General features: G+C 39.9%; 1 protein-coding gene across 4 annotated transcripts in view; it reads left to right on the plus strand.

Moving 5' to 3' along the window:
* pparg (peroxisome proliferator-activated receptor gamma) overlaps positions 1–26,615 on the plus strand; it is a 150,828-nt gene that overhangs the window by 83,182 nt on the left and 41,031 nt on the right. The window contains exon 1 of one of the 4 annotated variants that reach the window (XM_072582183.1): positions 15,389–15,476. The exons of the other annotated variants lie outside the window; for them this stretch is intronic. The gene's annotated coding sequence lies outside the window, so the exon portion shown is untranslated. Of the gene's footprint in view, positions 1–15,388; positions 15,477–26,615 lie in introns of those variants that run through there. 4 annotated transcript variants of the gene reach the window in all.

The following is a 26,615-nucleotide window of genomic DNA, read 5'->3' on the forward strand; positions in this document are numbered from 1 at the left end:
CTGTTGGGCATCGTCAATTACACTCGTTAAAGATCACCTGCGATCCCCTGAGTTCCTCATTTACAAATGCTGGGCTCTCTCATTGGATCTGGTAGAATTTACTGAAAACCACCTGTCTGACATAACATCTGACAGCCCCCTCCCCAACCCCCAGATTCTGTGGTTGACAGATGCATCTACACATGTAGTAATAATGTGATTTTCAAAACAGCTGTCCAATAAATGATATGACCCTTTTGGAGAAATAAAACATCCTTTTGGGTAGGAGGAGTAAAGTAGCTGGTGGGTTTGTTAAAAATAAACATTAATTTGTGTAAACAAAATGGATGAAATCATTTAAGCTATCATGATGTTACGGTGTTGAAATCTCATTAGAGCTGTAATTTAAATCTCTTCCCCTTTAAATTTAAAAAAATCTTCAATTTAAGGAAGATGTGTGCTGATTTATTTTTGTGGACATAAGCTTGAGGGTTATCATGATAGGATTTCTATTGTGTGACTGATTTTATAATTTATATTACTATGTCAGTTCACAGTTTGATAGCTCCAAGTTGTTTTAAAGCTTTGATGCAAGGCTACAAGTGTTTGTTTTAATAACAAACTGAGAATTTGAATGCAATGTTTTCTTTTATAAAAGTTTAAGTATTTGAAGGAATTTGTATGAGGTGAATGGCTTTTGATAAATGACATTTAAAAAAAATGAAGACCTCACGTCCATCTTCAAACTGACTAAAACAGGACACCTAGCTCTTGCTTTGGATTTGTGCATTCAGGACTTGTCTTGGCAAGTGCCCTGACCAGTTCTTGTTCAGGAGAGAAGTGCAGTCTCATTCTTCACTAATAGTTGCATCCTCATTTGTAAAGATGCCACCAGAATTGTTTTATGTACTTGTAACAGTGTTTTAACATCTTTTTCTGTAATTTAGAGACCAAACACATGCACATTTCAGGTATTGTCTGACCAAGATTTGATATAAATATAACATTGTGTCTTGGTTTCTGATTTCTCTCAAAGTGATCTGCAGTACTTTGATCGCAACTCTTATGTCCTAACCAAATTGCATTATTTCTTGTGGTAATTTATGTTTCTGTATTTACAAATGTTTTTGCTCTTCTTTTCGATTTAGTTTTTTTTACAGCCAAGAAATAATGGCCTCCTTATCCCTCCTACCAATAACTGATCTCATAATTTGCCACTTTACTTATCATTTATCCAGTCACTCTACAAAGATGTTTAAATGCTTCACATTATTAGCTTTACTACAAGTTAGTATCATCTGCAATACCAGCTAGTGTATCCAAACCATTTATGTATTGTGAACATTAGCCACAACACAGATCCCTGTGAAGCACACTGTCTGCCGATCTGAGAAGCATCTTCTAATTCCAAACCCCTCTGCAATCAATTCTGTTTCCTAGCATGTATTTCCTTGCACATTGACATTTTGTCAACTCTGTCTTATATGATACCTTATTTAAAGCAAGCCGCCTCAGACCACATGTATGCCATTTCCATATCTTTTCTGGCAACTCTTTCAAGTATTTCATCAGAGAATTCAACAAGATTGGTTAAACTTTACTATCTTTTAAGAAGTCCCTGATGACCTTTATTGTATTTTCCTTCTCTGGCTGTATTGTTACCTGATCCTTTTATGTTGAGATGCCAATGTTGCACTAGGATGGACAAAGACACAAGAATTAGATCAGAGTGGTGCTGGAAAAGCACAGCAGGTCAGGCAGCATCTGAGGAGCAGGAAAATCAACGTTTTGGGCAAAAGCCCTTCATCAGGAATGGAGGCAGGAAGCCTCCAGGATGGAGAGATAAATGGGGTGGGGTGGGGCTGGGATGAAGGTAGCAAAGCGTACCTTAGGTGAATGGGGGTGGGGATGGTGGTAATAGGTCAGAGGGGAGGGTGGAGCGGATAGGTGGGAAGGGAGATTGGCAGGTAGGACAGGTCATGTGGACAGTGCTGAGCTGGAAGTTTGGAACTCAGGTAAGGTGGGGGGAGGGGAAATGAGGAAACTGGTGAAGTCCCCATTGATGCTCACGGGTTGAAGTGTTCCGAGGCGGAAGATGAGGTGTTCTCACTTTTGCCCTGGACAAAGTCACAAGTTACACATCATCAGGGTTATAGTTCTACAAGTTTATTTGAAATAACAAGCTTTTGAAACACTGCTTCACCTGACAAAGGAGCAGTGTTCCGAAAGCTTGTGATCTCGAATCAATTGTTGGACTATAATCTGGTGCGATGTGACTTCCAACTCTGATCCTTTAAACAAAGAATCTAGTATGTTTCCTGCTTCTATCATTAAGTTAAATTCCATGAGGTAGTATGCTTTACTTTCTGCCTACCAATCCTGTATCACTATTTCTTTCTCTATTGCATTTTATATGAGAATACCAATGTCTCTGCTATCCTGTCTATTTTAACCATCTACAGGTGCAATCCACCTGAAGTCTTTTTTTCAGTTTATCCAGTGTTTCCTCTTTCTTTCCATTTTCACTGTTATTATATTTGTCTTCAGTGAAAGCTGAGGCAACATTCTATTCAGGTGACCAGACATCTCAGTACCTATCTGGAGTGATTTTATTTTGCTCATTTGTCAGTTAACTTGCTCGTGCCTGGATTTTCCTTTTGCTGCTTAAATGTCTGATGAACGTTCGACTATATCTTAACTGTTTTTGATATTTTTATTTTTCATCTTACGTTTACTGCCCTAGTTGTCTTCTGTAACCTTGTTCATAACCTCATTACTGTCCCACTTTCATCCCCTCTTTCATTGTTAATGGAGTTTCTTTATCTTTTGAATGTTTTAAGAGAGCATCGATAAAAACATCCAGAGTTTTGAAACATTTCTTTTTAAATTCTGCTTCAATATTTAGATTTGTCAGGCGGTCCAGAGGAGCCCTGGTGTTTTGCAAATTTAGTTTGATACACCATTCTTTTTATATGCCCCATGGCTTCAAGCTTAATAGATGCAAGGTAGAGATGTGCTTGCATATGGATTGAAATTATCCCAGCATATTTGCCATGAGCAAAAAGTGACAAAATAACTAAGTTTATGGTGGCAAAGTGGCCATGGCTTGGAAAAAGGGTAGTCAAATTGCCTGTCCCAGTCCATAATAATGTATTTGGGACTATTGAAGACAATAAAAATTCTTCTTTAGTATTTTAGCCTTATCACATCCTCAACTAAAGGTTTCTTTTAGTGAAAATGTTTTGCAGATTCAGACAAGATATTTTTCCTCACATTTGTCTGTTGCTTTTACGTTTTATTTGGGTCATGTGGGAGACACTGCCATTGACACAGGCAGAATGTGCATGCTCTGTTACTACCCAAGGTTAACATTTTTTTTGTGGAAAGAGATGTGCCATTTCTTACCGTTGGATTATGGAAACAACTTTTCATGAGTTTAAAGTTTGTTTACTGTCTCACTTCCCTTGAATTGCTATGACATCTTGCACATTCACTCTTACAGACACACGTATAGACACATAGTTAGGTTGCTCTGATTCTCTGATTGGAGCTTCGAGTATTAAGGGGCATAGTGCAAAAATTAGGGTCTTTCAGAAGAGATGGTAGGATGCACAAAACAGACCCTTTGGTCCAACACATCCATGCCGACCCAATATCCTAAATTAATCTAGTCCATTTGCCAATATCCCTCTAAACCCTTCCTATTTATGTTCTGGATTGGAGTGGTGCTGGAAAATCACAGCAGTTCAGGCAGCATCCGAGGAGCAGGAAGATCAACGTTTCGGGCAAAAGGCCTTCATCAGGAAGAAGGACTTTTGCCCGAAACGTCAATTTTCCTGACCCTTGGATGCTGCCTGAACTGCTGTGATTTTTCAGCACCACTCTAATCCAGAATCTGGTTTCCAGCATCTGCAGTCCTTGTTTTTTCCTAGTTGATTTTAACCCTACTGCGAATCCTCTTGCAAGGATGCCTGCCTTGAAGAAGTTTTCCTCCTCTCTCTACAAGAATCTCAGGGAGTCCCTCTCCCACTGCAACTCCCAGGTCATTTCCTCTGCCCTGAAGCTCTTCAACCATGTCCTGAAGCAGACTCGCATCTTCCGCCTCGGAACACTTCAACCCCAGGGCATCAGTGTGAACTTCACCAGTTTCCTCATTTCCTCTTCCCCCACCTCACCCCAGTTCCAAACTTCCAGCTCAGACTGTCCCCATGACTTGTCCTACTTGCCTATCTTCCTTTCCACCTATCCACTCCACCCGCCTCTCTGACCTATCACCTTCATCCCTCACCCCCATTCACCTATTGTACTCTATGCTACTTTCTCCCCACCCCCACCCTCCTCTCATTTATCTCTCCACCCTTCAGACACTCTGCATGTATTCCTGATGAAGGGCTTTTGCCTGATTTTCCTGCTCCTTGGATGCCGCCTGAACTGCTGTGCTTTTCCCGCACCATTCTAACCCTGAATCTGGTTTGCAGCATCTGCAGTCATTGTTTTTACCTTCCTATTCATGTACCCATCAGATGCCTTTTGAATGTATCAACCTCCACTACTTTGCCTGGTAGCTCATTCCATACATGCACCACCCTCTGTATGAAAAGGGTCCCCCTTCGGTCCCTTTATATCCTTCCCCTTTCATTTTAAACTCATGCCCTCTGGTTTTAGACTCCCCTACCCTTGGTAATTCACTGTATCCATGTCCCTCATGATTTTATAAGCCTCCATAACGTTGCCCATTCAGCCTAAAATGCTCCAGGGAAAATTGCTCCAGCCTATTCAGCCTCTCCCTATAGCTCAAACCCTCCAACCCTGGCCAACATACTTGTAAATCTTATCAGCACCCTTTTAAGTTTAACAACATCTTTCTTATAGCAGGGAGACCAGAATTGAACACCGTATTCCAAAAGTGGCCTCATCGATGTCCTGCTCAACTGCAACATGACATCCCAACTCATATACTCAATGCACTGACCAATAAAGTGTACCAAATATATCCTTCACTACCCTGTAACTCCAACTTCAAAGAACTATGAAGTTGCACCCCAAGGTCTCTTTGTTCAGCAACATTCTGCGAGACCACACCACTAAGTGTATAGGTCATGGCCAGATTCGCCTTACAAAAATGCATTACCTCATATTTATCTAAACTCCCCTGCCACTCCTCGGCACATTGGCCCATCTGATCAAGGTCTGGTTGTACTCTGAGATAATCATCTTTACTGTCCACTACACCCCCCAATTTTAGTGTCATCTGCAAATCTACTAACCATACCCCTATACCAACATCCGAGTCATTTATATAAATGAGAAAAAGCCGGGGACCTAGTGCTGATTCTTGTGGCACACTGCTGGTCACAGGTCTCCAGACAAAAAAGCCACCCTCCTCCAACATCCTCTGTCTCCTACCTTCAAACCAAATTTGTATCCAACTGGGCTGGCTCTCCCTGTATTCCATGTGATCTAACCTTGTTAACCAGTCCACCATGAGGAGCCTTGGCAAATGCCTTGCTAAAGTCCATTTAGACAGCATCCATTGCTCTGCCTCCATCAATCTTTTGTTGTCACTTCCACAAAAAAACTCAATCCCATGTGGCAGGCCTGTGGCTTCTGGAGTGGTTTTGATGATTCAGAGTTGGGAGATCTTCAAAAGCACAGCGATCACACCAGATTTCATAAACAAAACCCGAATCAGCAGGTCTTGCTCCTGCTCCTTGGATGCTGCCTGACCTGCTGCGCTTTTCCAGCACCACATTTTTAAGCTCAGCAGGTTTGGCAGGATCTTTGGAGAGAAATCAGAGTAAATGTTTCGGGACCAGTGAAGGGTCACTGGACCCTGAAACTTTAATTCTGATGTGTCTCCACAGATGATGCCAGACCTGTTAAGTTTTCCCAGCAATGTCTTTTTATTTCTGGTTTACAACATCTGCAGTTCTTTTGGTTTTTACATCAGATTTTATGTTTTCCCGTCTAACTTCCAGGGGATTGTTCACAGGTCATAGAGACATGCAGCATGGAAACAGACCCTTCGATTCAACTCCTATGTGGCTACCAGGTTTCCCAAACTAAATTAGTCACATTTGCCTGTATTTGGCCCATATATCTCTGAACTTCTGTTCATGTATCCGTCCAAATGTTGTAATTTTACCTGTATCTACCACTTCCTCTGGCAGCTCATTCCATATACCCACCAAACTTTGCATTAAAAGGTTGCCCTTCTCATCTCAAAATTATGCTGTTTAGTTTTGAATTCCCCACACTAGGGAAAAGATCTTTGCGATTCAGCTTAACTACACCTGTCATAATTTTCTAACCCTCCATAAGGCAACCTCCTACACAGCAGGGAAAGAAGTCCCAGCCTCTCCTTATAAGTGAAACCCTCTCATCTCAGGAGCATCCTTGAAAATTCTGCACCCTTTCCAGTTTAATAGTCTCCTCCCTATAGCAAATTGAGTAGTTTGGTTGCTTGATATCTTGCGGCTAATTTCCAAAGCTAATTTACACATTGCTAAACTGATGGTCCTGATGGCTTTGGTAGATGTCATCAGCAAACTGCTGTTAGAATAACTTTTAAGTAGACTGTAAAAATGTGGCTGTCTCACCATGTGACTTTTCCCATTTTAAAGTTGTTTCCAAATAAGGTTCCAAATAGTGTTCATATTTGTTGTGCATCCTGTGTTGTTTCATACCTCAGCATTTGTGATGGAATGCACAATGGAATACATTGCCCAAAAGCACTAATTTTGACAGCACATTCTCTCAGTAGATAGCACTGCTGCCTCTCAATGCCAGGGACCCTGGTTTGATTCCAGCCTTAGGTGACTGTGTGTGGAGTGTAAATGTGTCTATATGGGTTTTCTGCCAGGTGCTCCAGTTTCATCCCACAGTCTAAAGTTGTGCAGCTTAGGTGGATTGACCATGCTAAATTGTCCTGGTATGTGTTGGCTAGGTGCATGGGCCATGGTTAACGCAGAATTTCAGGGATAAGCTTGCAAGTGTGTTGGGTGGGATGCTCTTCGGAGGATTGGTGCAGACTCGAAAGGCCTCAATCTGCACTGTCAGGATTCTATGTTTCTAAGATCAGTGACATGCATGAAAGTGAGTGGCAGTTCCATTTGGGGAGCTTTTTTGCATAATTACCTCATTCGCAGCATATAATATCTACGAACCCATGGTGAATCTTGTGGTGGTTGCAGTTTGGAAGTTATACTCTTGCCATTGCTAAAAAGGATCAGAGGTCCTGGCATTGTTTTCAAAGGGCTCCTAGGCAAGCAGTCATTCCTTGCAAGCCAAGACCATCACTCAGTCTCTTGGATTGGCCACCTACAGCTCCATATTGTGGCTGTTCCCCAGTCAGCCTTAGTCCCTTTTACCAGGCAGACTTATACCATTGGCCCGGCTCTTCACCTCTGCCCATAATACTCCAGCTTCCTTCCCTCAGTCAGCCTCCTTGTTCTGTGCAACTTAAACTACCAATACCTAATCTTGGTCATGATTTAGATAAACAGTCACCAAATAGGGCAAATCACCAGCTACTCCAAAATGAAGCAAGCACAGAACCTCACCCGGCAGGACATCTTTTATGTACGATTATAAATCTGAAATCACATATTGCTCACTTGTGGAGAAATTAATTCGGAAAACACATTTTAATTCCTGCACATTGGCCACTTCACTGAGAATGCAAAAGCATGCTTGCCTATTCAAAACTTAATACATTTGAAAGTTCCGAAAATGTCATTGCAAACTTTCATGCTAGTCAGGACTCTGATTTTTGGCGCCTCACCCAATGAAGTTGCCACCGTCCACTTTGCTTCCCAAGCCTGGGAACAGTGTGAGATTCTGCTTGGATTTCTGATTCATTCAAATTGGAAACTACCCCTTTCATTGGTTTAGGGCAGGGCACTGACTCTTATCACTCTGGAGTGTTCTTTTGTTGGAGGAGAAAGTGAGGACTGCAGATGCTGGAGATCAGAACTGAAAATGTATTGCTGGAAAAGCGCAGCAGGTCAGGCAGCATCCAAGGAGCAGGAGAATCGACGTTTCGGGCATGAGCCCTTCTTCAGGAATGAGGAAAGTGTGTCCAGCAGGCTAAGATAAAAGGTAGGGAGGAGGGACTTGGGGGAGGGGCAATGGAAATGCAATAGGTGGAAGGAGGTCAAGGTGAGGGTGATAGGCCAGAATGGGGGTGCATTCTGGCCTATCACCACATCGGGTGCAGCGGATGCAATAAATGCACCCAATGTGACCTCCTCTATATTGGGGAGACAGGCAGCCTACTTGCGGAACATTTCAGAGAACACCTCTGGGACACCCGGACCAACCAACCCAACCACCCCGTGGCTCAACACTTCAACTCCCCCTCCCACTCTACCAAGGACATGCAGGTCCTTGGACTCCTCCATCGCCAGACCATAGCAACAGGATGGTTGGAGGAAGAGCGCTTCATCTTCCGCCTAGGAACCGTCCAACCACAAGGGATAACCTCAGATTTCTCCAGTTTCCTCATTTCCCCTTTCCCCACCTTGTCTCAGTCAAATCCCTCGAACTCAGCGCCGCCTTCCTAACCTGCAATCTTCTTCCTGACCTCTCCGCCCCACCCCCACTCCGCCCCACCAGCAACACATTTTCAGCAGTGTTCTTTTGTTGCCTGTTAAGATGAGGGAATGGTTTTAATCCACAAAATAGGTCGGATAACCTTGAGTTATCAGATTTTCCAGTCGTTACAGTGTACAATTAGATTGAAGTTCAAAATATAACATGCATGATAGCAACATCAGTTTTATTGAAGTATGTAGCAAGTCTGACACATGAATGGGTTGCAGCTCTAGGTTTCATGTTGCTAGGACTCCTTGTAGTTAGGTTAAAGTACAAGTCCACAGAGAGATTGGAGTGGAACTTTTGATCTCTTCTAGTTATCATAGGTTGCCAGAGCAGCTGTCGCCTTTCTGTGGACAATCTTGTTCTTCAGAAACACAGTTAAATTGGTAGTAATGTTCAGCAAAATAATAGCAGAATATTCAGTGCTTTATTATTTATGTGAAAATATGATTCTACTAAGAATATTTAAAAATATGCTCTATGACTTTACGAACATGCAGTGAGATTAATTTTCCTGAAAAAGAAACTGGTGACTACCACTAGGTAGGAGCAAATTACAGCAGATGGTGGAAGCTGTACTGAAATCAAAAAATACTGGAAATCTCAGTGGCAAAAGTGAGGACTGCGATGCTGGAAATCAGAGTCTAGATTACAGTGATGCTGGAAAAGCATAGCTGGTCAGGCAGCATCTGAGGAGCAGGAAAATCAACATTTCGGGCAAAAGCCCTTCATCAGGATTGATGGAAGGGCTTTTGCCCGAAATGTTGATTTTCCTGCTCCTTGGAAATCAGGCAGCATTCATGGAGAGGAAGCGACCGAACATTTCAAGTCTGGACGACTCTTCAGCAGACCTGTCGTCTGCACAGCATGGAAGAATCTTAGGACAATTGCAGGGGCTAACGCTCCTCAAAAGCAACCACCTGGGTCCCTGTACTTGCCTCCGTCTGTATTCACACCCACCTCTGCCTGGTCACATTATCTAAACTGAGGAGTGTGATGATCCATGTTATGAATCAGTGTCCGGGCAACTTTCACTTTCCCTGATGTGGCACAACATTTACGACTCAGCTTCCAGCTCCACACCTCAGATCCTCCAGCTACAAACTTGTTACTTCAGATCTGTTTGTGCTGGATCACCTTGGTTTGAATTCAGCGGGTATGTTTATTTCTAAATTCAGTTTTCGAGTTAATATCAGATTTGGATAAAGCCGGTAAGTAAGTTAACATAGCCTGTCATTGTGATCATGATTGATTTAATTTAGTAATTAATTACTTGAGATTCTCCGCTCTTTCCACTTTACAGTTTTTAATATAAAACTTATAATTAAAGTATACCATATACTTAACAGCAATTTGAGCAAAGAGAGAAGAAAAACACAAACTTCAAAAAACTGAAAATCTTACAATTGCTTCAGAAATATTCACCAATCCTACTGACCAATCAACCTCTTTCCCAGCACTCGCATCACATTGTTATTGCATGTCACGCTGCTGCTAGCCTCACTACTGGATTCTCAATCTGTGCCTTTTTTTTTCCTCCCTGGCTTATCTTTCACTCTAAAGACTTGACTTCTCGCTGTAAACTTTAGTTAAAGCACCACATTGTCCTGGTTAGCACCAAATTCCAATTTCACTCAAGTCTCCACTCTCATCCACCGTGTTGTTTACTAACTGTGCGATGCATGAAAGCTATCTTATAGAGTCACACAGTATGGAAACAGACCGTTCGGTCCAACTAGTCCATGCTGAATGTAATCCCAAACTAAACTAGTCCCAATATATCAGCTCACCATTTAGTCACAGAATTTTGAATGCTAACTAACAACATCAAGTAACTGCCTTTTTAATCAGGCTGTTTTAACTTATTTAACAGGTCTGATCTGAATCTGACTATAACTGGAAAAAGATATGCCAGCTGAATTCCCACTTTGGATAAATTCTCTGTTTTATTCTCTCAATCTTTGTCTCATTCTGACAATATCTGAACTTACCTTGACCATGCTCCATGTAGATTCCAGAAGATTCTAAATAGCTTTTACAGGTATTTCTGCGTTCTCACAACACAGTCAAGCAATCTTTGCGCATCACTTTAAAGAACTAAATGAAATCTGTTTTAAGAACAGATTCCCAGATCAAGGCAAGAAATAGTCTGCTTATAAAACATGCGTGACTTTGTAAAATCGTAACACAGGGCTTATCACTATTGCCTCACAGTGCCAGGCAGCGGGGTTCAATCCTAGCCTTAGGTGACTGTCAGTGTGGAGTTTATTTGCCTCTTGTCTGTCTGCCAACTCGATGGGCCAAACGGCCTCTATCTGCACTGTAGAGATTTTATGATTCTGTGATGTAATTTGCTTTACTCACTGTTATCGAATGTGATTTTTGGAGAAAAAATACACTTGTCTCAGCTACATGAGCACTCAGACTAACAAGAAAATGTGGCACAAGCATGACCTATAAAGACCTAAAAGCAGCTTCCTCAGAGTTCTGCAAACAAAACTTTTGAAGTTAATTTTAACATTATAATAAATATACATTTTGGGTGAATTTTTTGCAGGGGTTTTCCTGATCACCCTCCATGACATATCGTAGAGGCACACATTAACATTTGTGAAATGGCTTGAATAGCACAAATGAGAGTTTCACCGGAGATAACAGTAATGTAGGGACAGAGATGAGTGATATTTCAGATGAGTGATGAGTGCAAATGGAACATGGGATCTTTTGAAGCTCAGCTTCGAGTCAAACAAAACACCAAGTGTTCTGCACTAAGTTCAGCCGAAGCGAATAGGTAGGAAAGGATATGGAAGTGCAGGCTAAGGGGTTAAGGGTAGTTTGTCTCTGCAAATCAGGGTAATTTGGTCTAGGTCTGGGCAATGTTAAGCCAGTGTTCATTAGTCCACCAAATGACAGTGGAGAAGTAGAGCTGGTCATCATTGATATGTCCAGAACATTACCTGTTCTTTGTAATATTATCACCAAGGGGCAACCTGTAGACAAAGAATAAAAGTACTAAGATTGGTAAATTAGTATTTTTGAGAAGATTAAGTGGTTTACTATATCAAGAGGAATGGATCAACCACTGACTTAATTATAAAGTATGTCATTGATTACTTTGAGCATGCCTGTGGATAAATTAGAAAAAGCCAATATGACAGTCCAGTCTTTTACAGAAATAGAATTTAAATTTCAGGAAATAATTCATTTTAAAGTCAGAAACCATTCATTTAGTGCCTGCTACAAATATGAATTTAACAAGGAGTGAAACTACTTTTGCATGACTATCTTGTACCCAAATTGAATCATGCTCAGAGGAGTGAAACTGCAGTTAAGTTATCGGTTCTGTCTTCATGGAATGTGAAAAACCACACTGGATAAGTGACATCAATCTAAAAAATCAGCAATATAATGTCCCACGAGATGTTAGCTTAGAATTCAAGTGTAGTGGGTGCATGAAAGTTTATCACTTCTCATTGACCCAGAAAGGTTACACATTAAAGCACTTATGATAATTCCATTGCTTATGCAGATGAAGAACAAGATTTGATTCTATGATTCAACTGCATTTTACTAAACTGTGATGAAAGACTTGAGTGGCAGGTCCTCTCTGAAAATAGTTCAATATTTTGTGCTTGCTACATTGCGTGCATGGTATAGCAAGTTGGCACACCGCAATATGTATTAGCTTTTCAGACATGGATTTTAGCGCACTTATAGCCAAGGTCAGAAGTTCACAGCCTTGTCTGTTCAACTACTAACCCCTCATTTCCTGTCTGTGGTTTCCAAGTCTATATGGTACCTGTGGCTTTTTATTGCTATTGAAATCAGTTAAACCAGCACAAAATCGAACATGATGTACAAAATTACATGAGAAGTCTGAATACAGTTTTATTGAGCAATCTTATCAGTGAGGAAATTGGAAGGACCACTAGTAGGTGACTAATTATGATGGATTATTCAGTTTTAAACTGCTTGCAGTATTATTTGCTGTACAAACTACATCTTATTGTTTAATTAATAAAATGTTATTATTTATGCAATTCTAATATTCTTGAAATGCCTTTTCACTTTACAGGAATGTATTCACTTTTTAATCTCTATTCAGCTCACTTTTTTTCATTTTTAAAACTTCATTCACAGGAGGAGAGCATTGCTGGCGAGGTCAGCATTTATTGCCTATCCGTAACGACCCAGAGAGCAGTTAAGAGTAAACAACATTGTTGTGGGTCTGGTGTCATTTATAGGCCAGCCCAGTTTCTTTCCCTAAAGGACATTAGTGAACCAGATAGGTTTTTCCAACAATCAGTTATGGATTCTTAGAGTCATAATTCCAGATTTTTCATTGAATTCAAATTCCACCATCTGCCGTGGTGAGATTTGAACCAGCTCCCCAGAACAAACTGTCTCCAGATTAACAGTCCAGCGGTAATACCACGAGGCCACTGCTCATTTTCCATTTCACAAATTTCTCATCATTAATCATTAACTTGTTTACTTAGTTTTCCACACAAGTAATTTTGAACTGAAATCCTACTTCCTTAATTAGTCTTTACTTTTCCCAGTCCAGAACATCTTTTTCTATTCTTAAGTCAAATATTACTGTGATGTGGTTGTTACTTCTGAGTAGTTCTTCTCATGTCAGTCATTTACTCACTTTATTTTCCAGTATTGAACTAAAGTAAAGCTTCATTCATTGTAGGATTAGAAATATACTGATGCTGAAAGAATTAATTGTCTTTATTTTAGTCTATTTTTGAATACTTAAAATTAACCAGTGTTAATTGATCAGTGTATGAGTGTATAATGTATATATATATATATATATATATATATGTATAATATATAAAATGAGTTGTCAGCAGCTCTTTTGTATCACTACTGTTTTGTGGCCTGTAAATCAGGCTGTAAGTTTGTAATTTTCTTTCCTATTTCTTGACTATACTCATGTAAATTCTGTTTCAAAACAACTCAAAAGGGTAACCTTACATTCTAGAATAATAATTGGAACCCTTTACTAACATTTCTATTCCTCGCCCTGTCCTGTTTACTCCATAAGTTCTACAAACAAATCCTAAGTTTTCGGTCTTTGGATTTGACTTTGAGCGTCCTTGTTACCAATAAAAATGTCAATCAGTCAGCTCCCTGCAGGTCTATCATGGCTGCTTGATCAGGATCATTAAAACCCTGAAGTAAACTACAGATACTGGAAATCAGAAACAAAAGTGCAGTGCTGGAGTGACTCAATGTCAACTCTGTCTTTTTCTCTCTACAGATGCTACCAGACCTGCTGCATTTCTCCAGCACTCTATTTGTGTTTCACTAAACCCTGGTTTTGACAGGCAAGTTGTTTTAAAATTTAATTTCTGAAATTCCCTCCTTAAAATCTGTCTACCTTCTCTCCTTTAAAATGCATCTTAAGACCTTTTTCTTTGAGCAAGCTTTTGGCCATCTGCCTTAATATCTCCTTATGTGACTCAGAAATTTTATGTTCATTAAACCACTCCAAAATTGAAAATCTCCTGGTTTTTATGCAGTCTCCTTCATTGTCTCTAGAAATGGTCATCTTTGCCTCACTTTCTACATTATTCCTGTGCCTGAGTCATCTAGAACTGCCTCTTGGGTTACCACATTCTAGCAGTTATGAGCCTTTGAATAACAGACAATTTTTTTCACCATCTGTTCAAATTGTTTTTGTTTTCCATTTCTACTGATTTTATACTGTTCTTGTCACTTGCTATAAATATGTGGAGCAACAAAAATTAATAACTACAAATCAAAAGTATTATAAACAGACATTTTTAGGTGCTTTTGAAGCCTGTTAAATTTCAAAAATCCAAAACACATGGACGTACGTTACATGGACCAGGACTTTGCCAACTTAAGAAGTTGTGCACAAACCAGTTGCTTTTAATTGGCCTGATGTGACTCAGAATTAGTGGAAGCCACATGGAACAAGAGAAGCTGTTGAAAGTGGAAGGGAGGCTGAAACTTAGATAAGCTCTTTCTATGCAAGCTGTGTGTGGACAAATAATTCATGAATCATTGCAGTAACTCTAACCACTAACTCATTTTGGAGGATAACCCAAAGCAACTCTGTAAACTGCACCATCTTGACATGAGCTGCAGAAATCTGGGCTAGCTAATGGACAACAAAAAGGGCACTGGTTGAGTGGTAGAGATATAAGGAATACTGTCTTCCTGTGACAAGACAAGAAGTTCATCTTCCACTATCACTGTTCAGATAGATGCCTCAACCACCTTCATACTATGTTGGAGAGCAAATTGCAAGAGCACTGTAACACCCTCCAAAGAACCTTTGCACACTTCAAACATAAAGTATCTAGAAAACCCAAACACACACAAGACTGGAACACTTAAATCTTCTTCTGAATTCTCTGAGGCAGAACTAGTATCTAGCTTCACATTCTGTGGATCTGATTCCTGTACTAACCTATTCTCCGTTTTTAGTACCAGAACTCTTATACTTGTAGTTTCATATAGAGTAGATCCTGCCTTAGGCCTAAATAAAAACCAAAATAATTGCAGATACTGTAAATCAGAAACAAAAACAAAAATTACTTGAAAAGCTTAACAGGTCTGGCAGCATTTGTGGAGAGAAAAAGTTAATATTCTGGGTCCAGTGACCCTTCCTCAGAACTGATGGTAACTAAGGGGAAAAAAAATTGAGCCTGTCTGCTAAATTGCCTGCAATGTCAGCATCCAATTGGTGAATACGATTGTGAAAAAGTTAGCAACCACGTCCTGTCATCTTTCTCTTCCTGCTCTTTGTCTGCTGTCTAAGCAGGTTCCAGTACTGGATTATCTGAAATGAAAAAAAAGTTGGCTTGTGGTGATGATAGAGGAGACAGCAAGAAGACTTTAACACATCGCTGGGTAGTGTAAGTAATCAGAAAAGATTGAGGGATATGTTTGATGGCAGAATCAGAATTATATCCCTGTTGTACCAGCTATCATTTATCACCCAACAAAAATCAAACAAAAATTATCTATCCACTATCATATTGTTGATAGTTGGTGCTTGCTGCACACAAATTGAGTTGCTGCCTTTCCTACACTTCAATATAAACTGCACATCGAAAGTACTTCATTGACACTTTGCAATATCCTGTGGGCATTAAAACACTACATTAATGCATATGTTTCTTTTATAATTTGGTGACACTGCCACAGTTGACATGTATCATTGTGAGGTAGGAGAAGGTAATCTGGCCCTGTAGAAGGGTGCTGCATAAATATAGAGAAATTTGGAGAGCATATCTCTCAGATGAATTTATATCAGGTTTTGAGAAAACCAGGTCAAGGAATCCTATCACTTTAATGTATTATCTCAGAAAGAGACTAGCAGATTGTCACAAAGCAAAGTTAGTGGGTGTAAAATGTGTGAAGTCAGAAGAGTTTAAATCATGTGACTGTTTAATTCTCCAGTAATTCATAAGGTTCATACTGGCACCTCTTCTCAGTGGTATAAAGGTACATAGGTTTCAGTGTGTGGTTAATCAGATTCTGTTACGACACTTCTAATGTTTAGTTGTTCAGGAACTTCACCTTCCTAATGTCTGAAACAGGTAAGATGAGAAATTGATAAATTACTGATCGTAGAAAATAATGTTTGTATGTTGTTGATTTTTAAAAAATCAACCATGCTATGGTCTACTGAACATTTGTGCAAGTATTTGAGTACAGGTATACTGGATGATTAACATATAAAACAAGGAACTAAGTTGATTGTGTAAGTGTTGTAAGCAGTTCTTATGCATTCTAGTGTATTTCAGATTAAAAATCTCTACTTTATTTGAAAGCTAAAGTGTTATGATTGTCCATGAGAAAAGTAGCAATTCTTTATGTAATGTTAGAAAGGGCACTGCTTATGTTTATAATTGAACTTGTTTGTATGAAGCCTTTTACAACTTCAGATTTAAAAAATTTTTTTTTTAAATTTGGTCATTATCCTACTGTAGGGAAATGCAGCAGGTAATTTTTACACAGCAATGTTCCACAGACAGGAAACACAACAATGAGATAAATTACTGATCATTTCTTTCAGTCGTGTTCGTTAAGAGATAAATGACTGAAACACTGGAGAAACTGTCTGGTCCTCTTTAAAAAGTTCTATGGGATATTTTATGGCCACCTGGTAGGATAAATAGGATTTCTATTATACGTCTTGTGCATGTGGACCTCTTGTTAGCCTGACTTGCGTGTAAAGTTCATGGTAAACTGTTGGTACTTGGAATAACTTTGGCACTTCTAACAAGAGCATAGAAATACATAAAAACCTAGAACTGAAATCCTGTTGACTTATTGGGAGAGACGCATGCTATAAGGGAAAGAGAGGAAGATTGAATAAACATAACCAAAGACACTCTGGACTGGCATGAATTCTATTTTAATAATAAATAGCTGGATAGTGCCACCATTGTTCTGCTATATAACGGAACTTGCATTCCATGAAATGCACGACAGATTTCTAGTTTAAAACTGTAAGTAGACCACCTTATTAAATATTGAAAACATTATTACACTAAAGTAATTTTAACGAGACAATGGCATCCAAATTCTAATATTTGACAGAGCAGCTGTTCAGACATCAACAATCATATTCTTTAGTGTAGATTTACTTCCCTCAGTCTGGTAACTTAAGTCAAGAAATCTTTCAGCTCAACATGCCAGCCTGAGGAGAAACTAGCCTGAATGATGGAATCTTCTCTCCAGGAGGTAGGATATGGAAGACATGGGTGGTTGCAAGATAGAGTCAGGATTGTCGTCCCATAGGTTGGAGGTAGCTGATGGGTAATCCACCTCACCCTTCATACTCACTTAATACCCCCATTATCATGTTATCTGCTCCAACCATGCAATCTCATCCCACCCCACCCACTCCCTTCACGCTCCTTTCCATCTCGCTATGGGCAAACCTTGAGGAACATGTTAAATAAAACAAAATAAAGTTCTAAGGTCTAAACTTTCTAAGCAGTAACAATCATGAGTAGATTGCTGCTGTGCTTGAAAATTCTGTTTATGTAACACTGTTGTGCAATTCTTTCAGAATCTTCTGATCCTAGTTATTAAAGAAAGCATCCTTTAGGTAACTCTTTTAAAGTGGAGGTGAGCCAGTTGAAGCTAGGATGTACCTAACTATCATATAGTACATTCAAATCTCAAGTCTTTGAATATTAGTGAATGGGTAGATGGATGGATAAGATGGGTTAGGTGTGCAATTGAGTTGGGGGTAGTAAAATAGAATCGCTACAGTGTGGAAACAGGCCTTCAGCCCATCAAGTTCACACTGACCCTCTGAAGAGCAACCCACGCAGACTCTTTCTCCTACCCTATTATCTTATATTTACCCCTGACTAATGCATTGAACCTACACATCCGTGAACACTATCAGCAATTTACCTAACCTGCACGTCTTTGAATTGTGGGAGGAAACCGGAGCACTCAGAGAAAACCCACGCAGACATGGGGAGAATGTGCAAACTCCACACAGACATTCCCCTGTGGCTGGAATCGAACCCAGGTCCCTGGTGCTATGAGACAGTAGTGCTAACCACTGAGCCATTGTGCTGCCCATGTAGTAAGGTAGGTAGAGATGATCAGGGGTTTGTTTGGGAGCTGGATGGTAGCAGCATATTGGTGAGTCAGTGGGGAGTGGAGTTGGTAGTTGCTGTTAGGGTAGGTTTTAATCTGTACAATATTTCCTGGGTAACAATCCAGCTAATATCCACAATTGTCTGAAGGTACTGACATTAGCTCAGAGTCTGAAGCATTCATGGAGGGTCCAAGGAAGCAGCAGAATTATCCATTGGAAGTTGTTGCGTGTTTCAACATAAGTGCAAATGGATGGTCTTCCACAGACTTCATTTGAATATTTCAGCTGTACATTCAGTCTCTCCAGTCCTTGATCGTGATCATCATAAGTTGTGGAAAGCAATTGAGCATTATTATTTTTCCAAACTTTATTCACACAAACAGCCTTTTTAAAATATTTTTGAAGGGGTGTTTTTTTAAGTAACTTGACAGTTCTACAACTGTCATCTGCCAAGTTTTATAATGACGCAAAAAAGTTGTATTCCCACACTATGTTCTTTCTGCAATGAAAATGGGTTCTGTTTGAACGCAACAGGAATTCAAGTGGCACTGCTGAATTCTGGTTTCCCATTTCTGTGGGTCACGTTCCAACCCCTTCCCCTCGTGGCAAAATGGGATCTATTAGAAATACAACAGGACTTGCCAGCAAAGAAATGGAATTGGTACAAAAATGCAGAATAGGGTCCGTGAACAGGAATACAAATCCAAAGAAGAAAATTCAAAGAGTTGCATGATATTGTCAACCCCTTCAAAAGGAGGAGTATCTGATGCCATTTAGTCATGACAGTGTGCCAAAATTACCAGATCCCACTCTGCTTTAATGCTGATAGTGGAAAAATGAGTATTGTTTGACAAGTTTTAAAGATTTAGAAGGTTCAAAATAATCCCTGCTAGAGGTTACTACTCATTTGTAAAAAAAATTAAACTCGCTCTCGTATAATTATTTTATAATCTGGTAATCAAGATCATATTTAAATATTTCATTTTTTAAATAATATTGACAGTAAGGCAGCTTCAAATAACCATAGTATCAAGGAGCCCTGTCTAGAGTCCATGGGAATAGAGGAAAATCTCTCTGCTGGTTAGAGTTGCACCAAGGACAGAGGAAGATGGTGTTAGTTGTTGGTCAGTCATCTCAGCTCCAGCCACCTCAGGATAGATAGCTCTAAATAGGTTGATTAGAAACTATTATAACATCTCTAGGACGGGTGAGACTTGAACCCAGGCGTCATGGCTCAAAGGTAGAGACACTACTATTGTACTACAAGCACCCTTAATTCACAAGATAGATATTTTCTAATCAACCTTTTCAGATATGTGTTGAGGACTATGAATAGGAAGGGTTTGGAGGGATATGGGCCGGTTGCTGGCAAGAGGGACTAGATTGGGTTGGGATATCTGGTCGGCATGGACGGGTTGAACCGAAGGGTCTGTTTCCATGCTGTACATCTGTACATTTCTATGACTAGGCCAGACACTGCCCGCCTCTCTCCGCTCCCCCACCCACCCCCAATCCCCAAAATATATTTTAAGAAGGTAGCCTAGACCCGAACTTTTTCTTATTTTAAAGGCAGATGTGAACACTAAGCTCAAAGTCGTTTCCTCAACTGTCGAATATTTCTGCTGATGAATGTTCAGTATCCGGTAGGCGTTTCTATTTTCTCACCTTCCTGCAAGAGCACATCATTGACACCCTCATTACTTGCAACAGTAGCCACTTTGAATGGCTTTGTGTAATTAAGTGTGGCTAATACTGGGGCAATGGTTAACACAGCTTTCAGGCTGTCAAATGCCTTCTGACAACCACCTTTCTGTAGCAATTCAGTGAGTGGAGCAGCCATACTGGTAAAATTCAATACGAATTTTCGATAAAATCCACTCAATCCAGGAATCGTAGTACTGCTGCTCTTGTCGATGGTATGGGAAATTCCACAATTACCTTTGATTTTGCATTCCATAGAGCCATTTGTCCGTGTCTAATAACATGGCCCAAGAAGGTGACTTGCGCTTTGGCAAATTCACTTTTAGCCAGGTTTATCACCAAGCCTGCCTCCCAAAGTCAACCGAATAATTCTGATAAATGTTGCAAATGTTCCCTCTATAGGTGACTGAAAATCACCAAGTTATTAATATAAACTACACAATTGGGTAATCCATAAATGACCTTATTGGTTAGTCTCTGAAGTGTGGCTGTGGCATTTTTCATATCAAATGCCATGACTTTAAACTGATACAGTCCATTTGGCGTTAAAAAAGCTGAAATTAACCTCATACTTTCAGATGAAAGTACCTGCCGTGTCCTCTGAGCAAGTCCAACTTAGAAATATAAGTTGCTTGTCCCACCTTTTCAACAGAGTCTTCCAAATCAGATATTCATAAGCATTGACTTCACGATAGTCCACACATCACCGCTGGGTACCATCTAGTTTTGGCACCATGACTATGTGTGAGCTCCAGTCACTGTAACTCTTTCATTATGTCATCTTCAATCTCCTTTTGAACCTGTGCCAACTTTAGAGGGTTATGCCTATAAGGATGTTGCTTAATCAGAACAACATCTCCTATATCTACATCACGCATAATTAGGTTAGAACTTCGTAGCTTATTTCTACATATCTCCCCATGTGATAGTAATAACTCTCAGGTCATTTCGATTTTCCTCTGAAAGGTAACTCAGTAATTTTTCCCAATTTTTGACAACCTCCTCATTGTCCAATTTAATTTGAGGAATGTCCAAATCAGAATCCTCTGAACTTGGTTCTTCACTCTGAGCTGTAAACAATAACAGTCTCCTTTGGCTTTCCTTCCCTGTCAAAATACCTTTTAAGCAGATTCACATGACATACACTGAGATTTCTTTCTGTCTGGAGTCCCTCTCAGGTAGTGCACCTCACTCAATTTCCTTTTGGCTTGATAAACCTTGCTTTTGAAGGTTCACCTATCACTGGAAGTAACACTAACGTTTTATCTCTGATAGCAAAATTGCACGTTTTTGATTTCTTGTCTATTCCTGTTGCATTGCATGCCATGATACTTTTAAATGCTGTCCAGCCAACTCCCCTGCTTTAATCACTCCCAAACATTTGACACACCATCCAAATATGTGAGCTGTGAATTTTGACTTACCAATTTCTCCTTAATCAATTTTAGTAGTCCTCTCACTTTATGCCCAAAAGCTAAATCAAATGAGCTGAATTTGGTCGATTTATTTGGTGCACCTGTGACCGCAAAAGTACAAACAGAATTCCCTTATCCCAATCAGCTGGGTAGTGTTGACTCTTAGCCCTCAGCGTGGTCTTTAATGTCTGATGCCAACTTTCTAGCACTCCCTGCGATTCTGGATGATCTACAGTGGATTTGAATTGTTTTATTCCTAAGCTGTTCATAACTTGAAAAATTTGATGTGAAGTTTGACCCTTGATCTGATTGTATCTCTGTGGGTAGTCCGCATGCAGTGAAAAATCGAGTAACTCCTCTCCAATGCTTTCAGTGGTGATATTGCAGAATGGAATGGCCTCTGGAAATCTAGTGGACCCATCCATTATTGTTAACTAAATACTGTTTCCAAATTTGTTTTAGTTAGGGGTCCTATTTTTTTTAAAGGTTCCTCAAAGGCAGGAATAGGTATTAAAAGTGCAGGTTTTCTTACTGCCTGTGGTTTTCCAATTACCTGACACTTATGACATGTCTGGCAAAATTCAATACCATCTTTGTGAAATCCAGGCCAGTTAAAATGATTTTGTATTTTAGCTTGAGTTTTTTCACCCCTAAATGACCCCCTGCTGGTAGTTCATGCACCACCCACAACACCAACTTTCTATAACCCACTGGCAATACGACTTCATTAACTTCTACCCATTTCTCAGATGCTTGAATATGTGGTAGTCTTCATTTCCTCACTAAGACATCATTTTTAAGATAGTAGCCTTCAGGGATAGGTTCTTTATCCTTGTAGATACAGTCACTTTAAATTTTCATCTTTCTTGTGACACAGTAAATCTATCTGTGATAAAGATGTCTGCTTTGTCATTTATCTGCTCCTGGTTGTTCTCAACCATTTGGTCAAAAAGGGTCTCAGCTAATTCCACTTCAACTTTCTTATCTGTACTCTTTGACCTCTTCTCTTTCAACTGGTGATTTTTGTGACCTCGTTACTGCACAGTCAGGGACAAAAAAATCCCAGGATATGTGTCCTGCAATAATTTAGTTCCTGAGTTTCCACTGGGCTTTCAACCAATAGACAGAACTCCTAGCTGTGAACCAGCTATATCATTAGCAAGGACGAATTGTATTCCTGGAGCTGAGAGTTTGTCCAGTACTTCTACCATGACTTCTCCCCTCTTCACTGGACACTAACCTCACTCAACATAATTGAGCACTTCTTGTCTCATCATGAATTGCCGTTATTTGCATCTTTTTGGCAGTGGTCCTTCGGAGATACGTATTTTCTCATCTTTCAACAAAGATTGAGAGGATCCTATATCTCTTCATGTTGTAATCTCTTTATCTGCTGCTCCTATACAAATAAACTGTACCTTTGCAGGTATATGGTTTAAGAAGATCTGGCATTTCCTCCAACCAGGTTGTACATTCTGGTGCAATTTTCTAACCTCCACTGTGCTTTCTGTTGCCATTCCAACAAAATTCACTGGCTTATCTGGTTTTCCTACATCTGGCTTTTCAGTGCTTTTTTTTTTACCCACCAACACTGATTTCACGTGGCCTGCTTTATTGCAGTGAAATCACTGGAGCTTTTAACTTCCCTGACCCCTTCAAGGGTTTCCTTTTTACCCTGTGGTAATTTATCCTTATTATCTTTACAAAGATCTACTTTTCCCTTTCCATGTGAGGATTTCTCTTTGCCAAATTTCTATCCCTCACTGATTGAAATTGATTTTTGAAGCCAAACTTTGATTTATGGACCAACTCATAATCATTAGCCATTTTAGTTGCTAATCTTGATGTTTTAACTCACTGCTCTGCCACAAGTTCTCACTACTTCAGGAAGTGAATTTTTGAACTCCTCCAAAATAATTGTCTCTCTAAGAGCGTCATAGGTATGCTCTATTTTTAATGCCCTTATCCACCTATCAAAATTACATTGTTTGATCCTTTCAAACTCAATGTAGGTTTAACCAGGGTCCCTCCTTAGATTGCTGAAACGTGTCTGTAGGCTTCTGGCACAAGCTCATATGCACTTAAAATGGCTTTCTTCACCACCTCATACACCCCAGGAACCACCTCTGATAGTGATGTGAATACCTCACTAGCTTTACTACAAGTTTTGTTTGAATCAACAAATCCCACATGGTCATTGGCCACTGCAATTGTTTAGCTACCTTTTCAAATGAGATGAAAAAGGCTTCCACATCCTTCTCATCAAATTTAGGCAATGTGTGAATATATTTTAACAGGTCCTCACCAGGCCTTTTGCTACCATGGGTTTGCTCGTCCTCACTCTCTTAATCACTGAGCTTACCTTCAGCCTTCATCTCCATCCTTTTAAGCTGACTTTCTTGTCTAAGTGCTAATTTCTGTAATTCAAACTCTCCCCTCTCATTTTTTTCCTCTCTCTCCTTTTTTTTCTCTCTCTCCTTTCTCTTTCCACTGCTTTTAATCATGATTCAAACTATTTCATTTGTTTCCCTTTCCTTGTCTTTTGCCTCTAATTCAAGCTGCTTCATTTTCAATTGAATTTTAGCCATCTCTAAAGATTCCGATGGCATTTCCAGCAAATTTAAATGCTAAGCAATCGCTTTAATTATCTCTCCTTTTCTCATGGAAGGAGGCAGCTCCAACTAATTACTAATTTCAGCAGCTTGGTCTTAAGTACCTTTTGGGGGAAAAAAACCCTGAAGTCACTTCTTCCAACCCAGAAAGCTCTGGGTGACTAAAAGAGCCATTGCTATCCCAAGCACTGTTTAAACCAACCAAATCAACACACAGAATAAAAAACACTGACACCTACCACTCACTGCCTTCGAGTCCAACAACCCTAATCTCAAGTCAGAACTATAGAACAAATCATGCAAAGAGCCCCTAATCTGTTATGGACCAGGCCACACCCCTCAAAACATTTCAAGAAAGTAACCTGGACCTTAACTTTGCTAGTTGTTTTAAACTGGTGTAAGTGATATTCCAGGAGTGACGCAGCTGGTCTAACCATGTAGTTTCGAACAAAACAATTTATTTTCAAGATTGTTGAATGAAACATAAAGGAGAACAGAATATAAAATAACATAACCTATCCGAAAACCCACTAGATTATACCAACTTAATGATGCTGTTCCAAATACTTGCAGCAGTCCCCACAAACACACCTTGGCAAAAAAGGAAAAAGTCAAACACAGGTTCTTACAGGGGAGAGAGAGGGAGAGCGAGACAGAGGGAGAGATGGCAGAGAGATTCAGCATGGAACACCTTCTTCCATGTAGCTGTTTCTTTGACCAGCAGCCTCAAGACTGACTGACTTCTTGCTCTGAACAGCCAGACTGCTAAAACCCAAACCAAGCCAACCAAATCAACCCAGAGAAAAGCTGAACTGGGATAACTGGCCACTCCCCTTTCATTGTACACATGTTTTTCTTAACTTTCCCAAGTAGGTCAACCCAGACACTTTGGAGCCTCCTGCAAAACAAAAATCAATGACAACCTACCCTTGTTAAAGGAGCATCATCATCATCAGACTAGGCCCAACTATCTTCAGCTGCTTCATTAATGACTCCCTCTATTGTAAGGTTAGATATACAGATGTTCAGCACCATTTGCAACCCCTCAGATACTGAAGTAATGCATGTCCAAATGCAGCAATAACTTGACAATATCCAGGCTTGAACTGACAAGAGGCAAATTACATTTGTGTGACAGAAGTGCCAGACTAAATTTCCAATGAAAGAATATAATCATCATTCTTTGATACTCAATGGCATTGTAATTGCTGAATCCTCCTCTATTAATATCTTGAGGGTTGTGTTTGCATAAAAATTGAACTGTACTCACTGCAAAAATAATATGGCTGCAAGAGAAGGTCAGAGGCTAAGAATTTGGCAGCAAGTATTTCACATCCTGACTCCCCAAGACACAAGTCAGGAGTGTGATGGAATACTCTACACTTGTCTGGATGAGTGCAGTTCAAGGAGCTTGACACCACTCAGGACAAACCAACCTATTTGTTTGGCGCAACATCCACAAATGTTCATTCTCTTCATCATCACCACACAGTAACAGTGTGTACCATTTTTTTAAGGTACACTGCAGAAATTCACTCAGACTCCTTTGCACTTCCAAATGCATTGACCATAATCATGTAGGAGAATAAGGACAGCAGATACCAGGGAACAACTCCATCTCCAGGTTCCTCTCCAAGCTACTCACTTTCTTGACATTGCCGTTCCTTCTCTATTGCTGGGTCAAAATCCTACAAGTTCTTCCACAATGGCATTGTGACTGTACCTACACTTAATTTACTGCAAAGATTCAAGAAGGTGGCTCAGCACCACCTTCTCGGGGAAATCTTGGGATGGGCATGAACATTGCTAGAGATGGATGGCCCAGCCAATGAAGCCCAAATCCTATTGATTTAATAGAAATTCAGCCTTTTTTTACTTTAATAGTTTGTTGTCTCATTTTTTGTTCCCTCCATTTCTCTTCTAAAGACAATAGTCTAGCTTTACTGTCCGAAGCAAGAGAGCAGCACCCTTCATAATATTTTAACTTGCTTGGAAGTCTTTCGCTCGTGTTTTTTGAATGGAACCTGTTGTAATATAAAATCCACGACAGCAAAGTGCCTTCTAAAGGAAACTTGGGACACGTGTGAACAGGAACAGTAACTGTGTATTACCTTTAACCAAGTAAAATGAAGAATTCTTCAAGCAATTTGCACAAGTTAATCCGTAGTATTTAAATAGTTGATTCGATGCCTGACAAAGTACGGACCACAAAAGAAAGAGAGCAAGAAACGTGGTTAAGGAAGAGAGGAAGGGCAAATTGAATATTTTTAATTTTCATTTGTCTTAAACTCCTACAATAACTAAACTCTTAAGAAATGAGAGTTCATACTTATAAAAGAGTTTTCCCATTGCTGGAGAGGTGTTAACTAATTAAGGCTTATTGTAGCATGAAAAGTTAACTTGCACCTGAATGTTCAAGTGCTAACTGTGCAGGTGTGTTTAATATATATAATAAGGACTGCATACTGTTATGTATATTTTTGACTGCCAAGTCTTTTGGTGAAATACTGATGTTGGTCTTCTGGAGCAGCAAGATAACTCTGACAGAAACAATAGGATTTCCATGTTTTAATTGCACATGTGCCACTGTTGGAAGTTGTCATCTATTTTTCTCCTTGGCAGTGGTGAGCACCTCCCTTTTATTTTTGCCATAAATTCCAGGCCATTAGCTTAGATATAGTTGGACATCAAGCAGTG

The sequence above is a fragment of the Chiloscyllium punctatum genome, chromosome 12 (assembly GCF_047496795.1).
Source record: "Chiloscyllium punctatum isolate Juve2018m chromosome 12, sChiPun1.3, whole genome shotgun sequence".
Classification (NCBI taxonomy): Eukaryota; Metazoa; Chordata; class Chondrichthyes; order Orectolobiformes; family Hemiscylliidae; genus Chiloscyllium; species Chiloscyllium punctatum.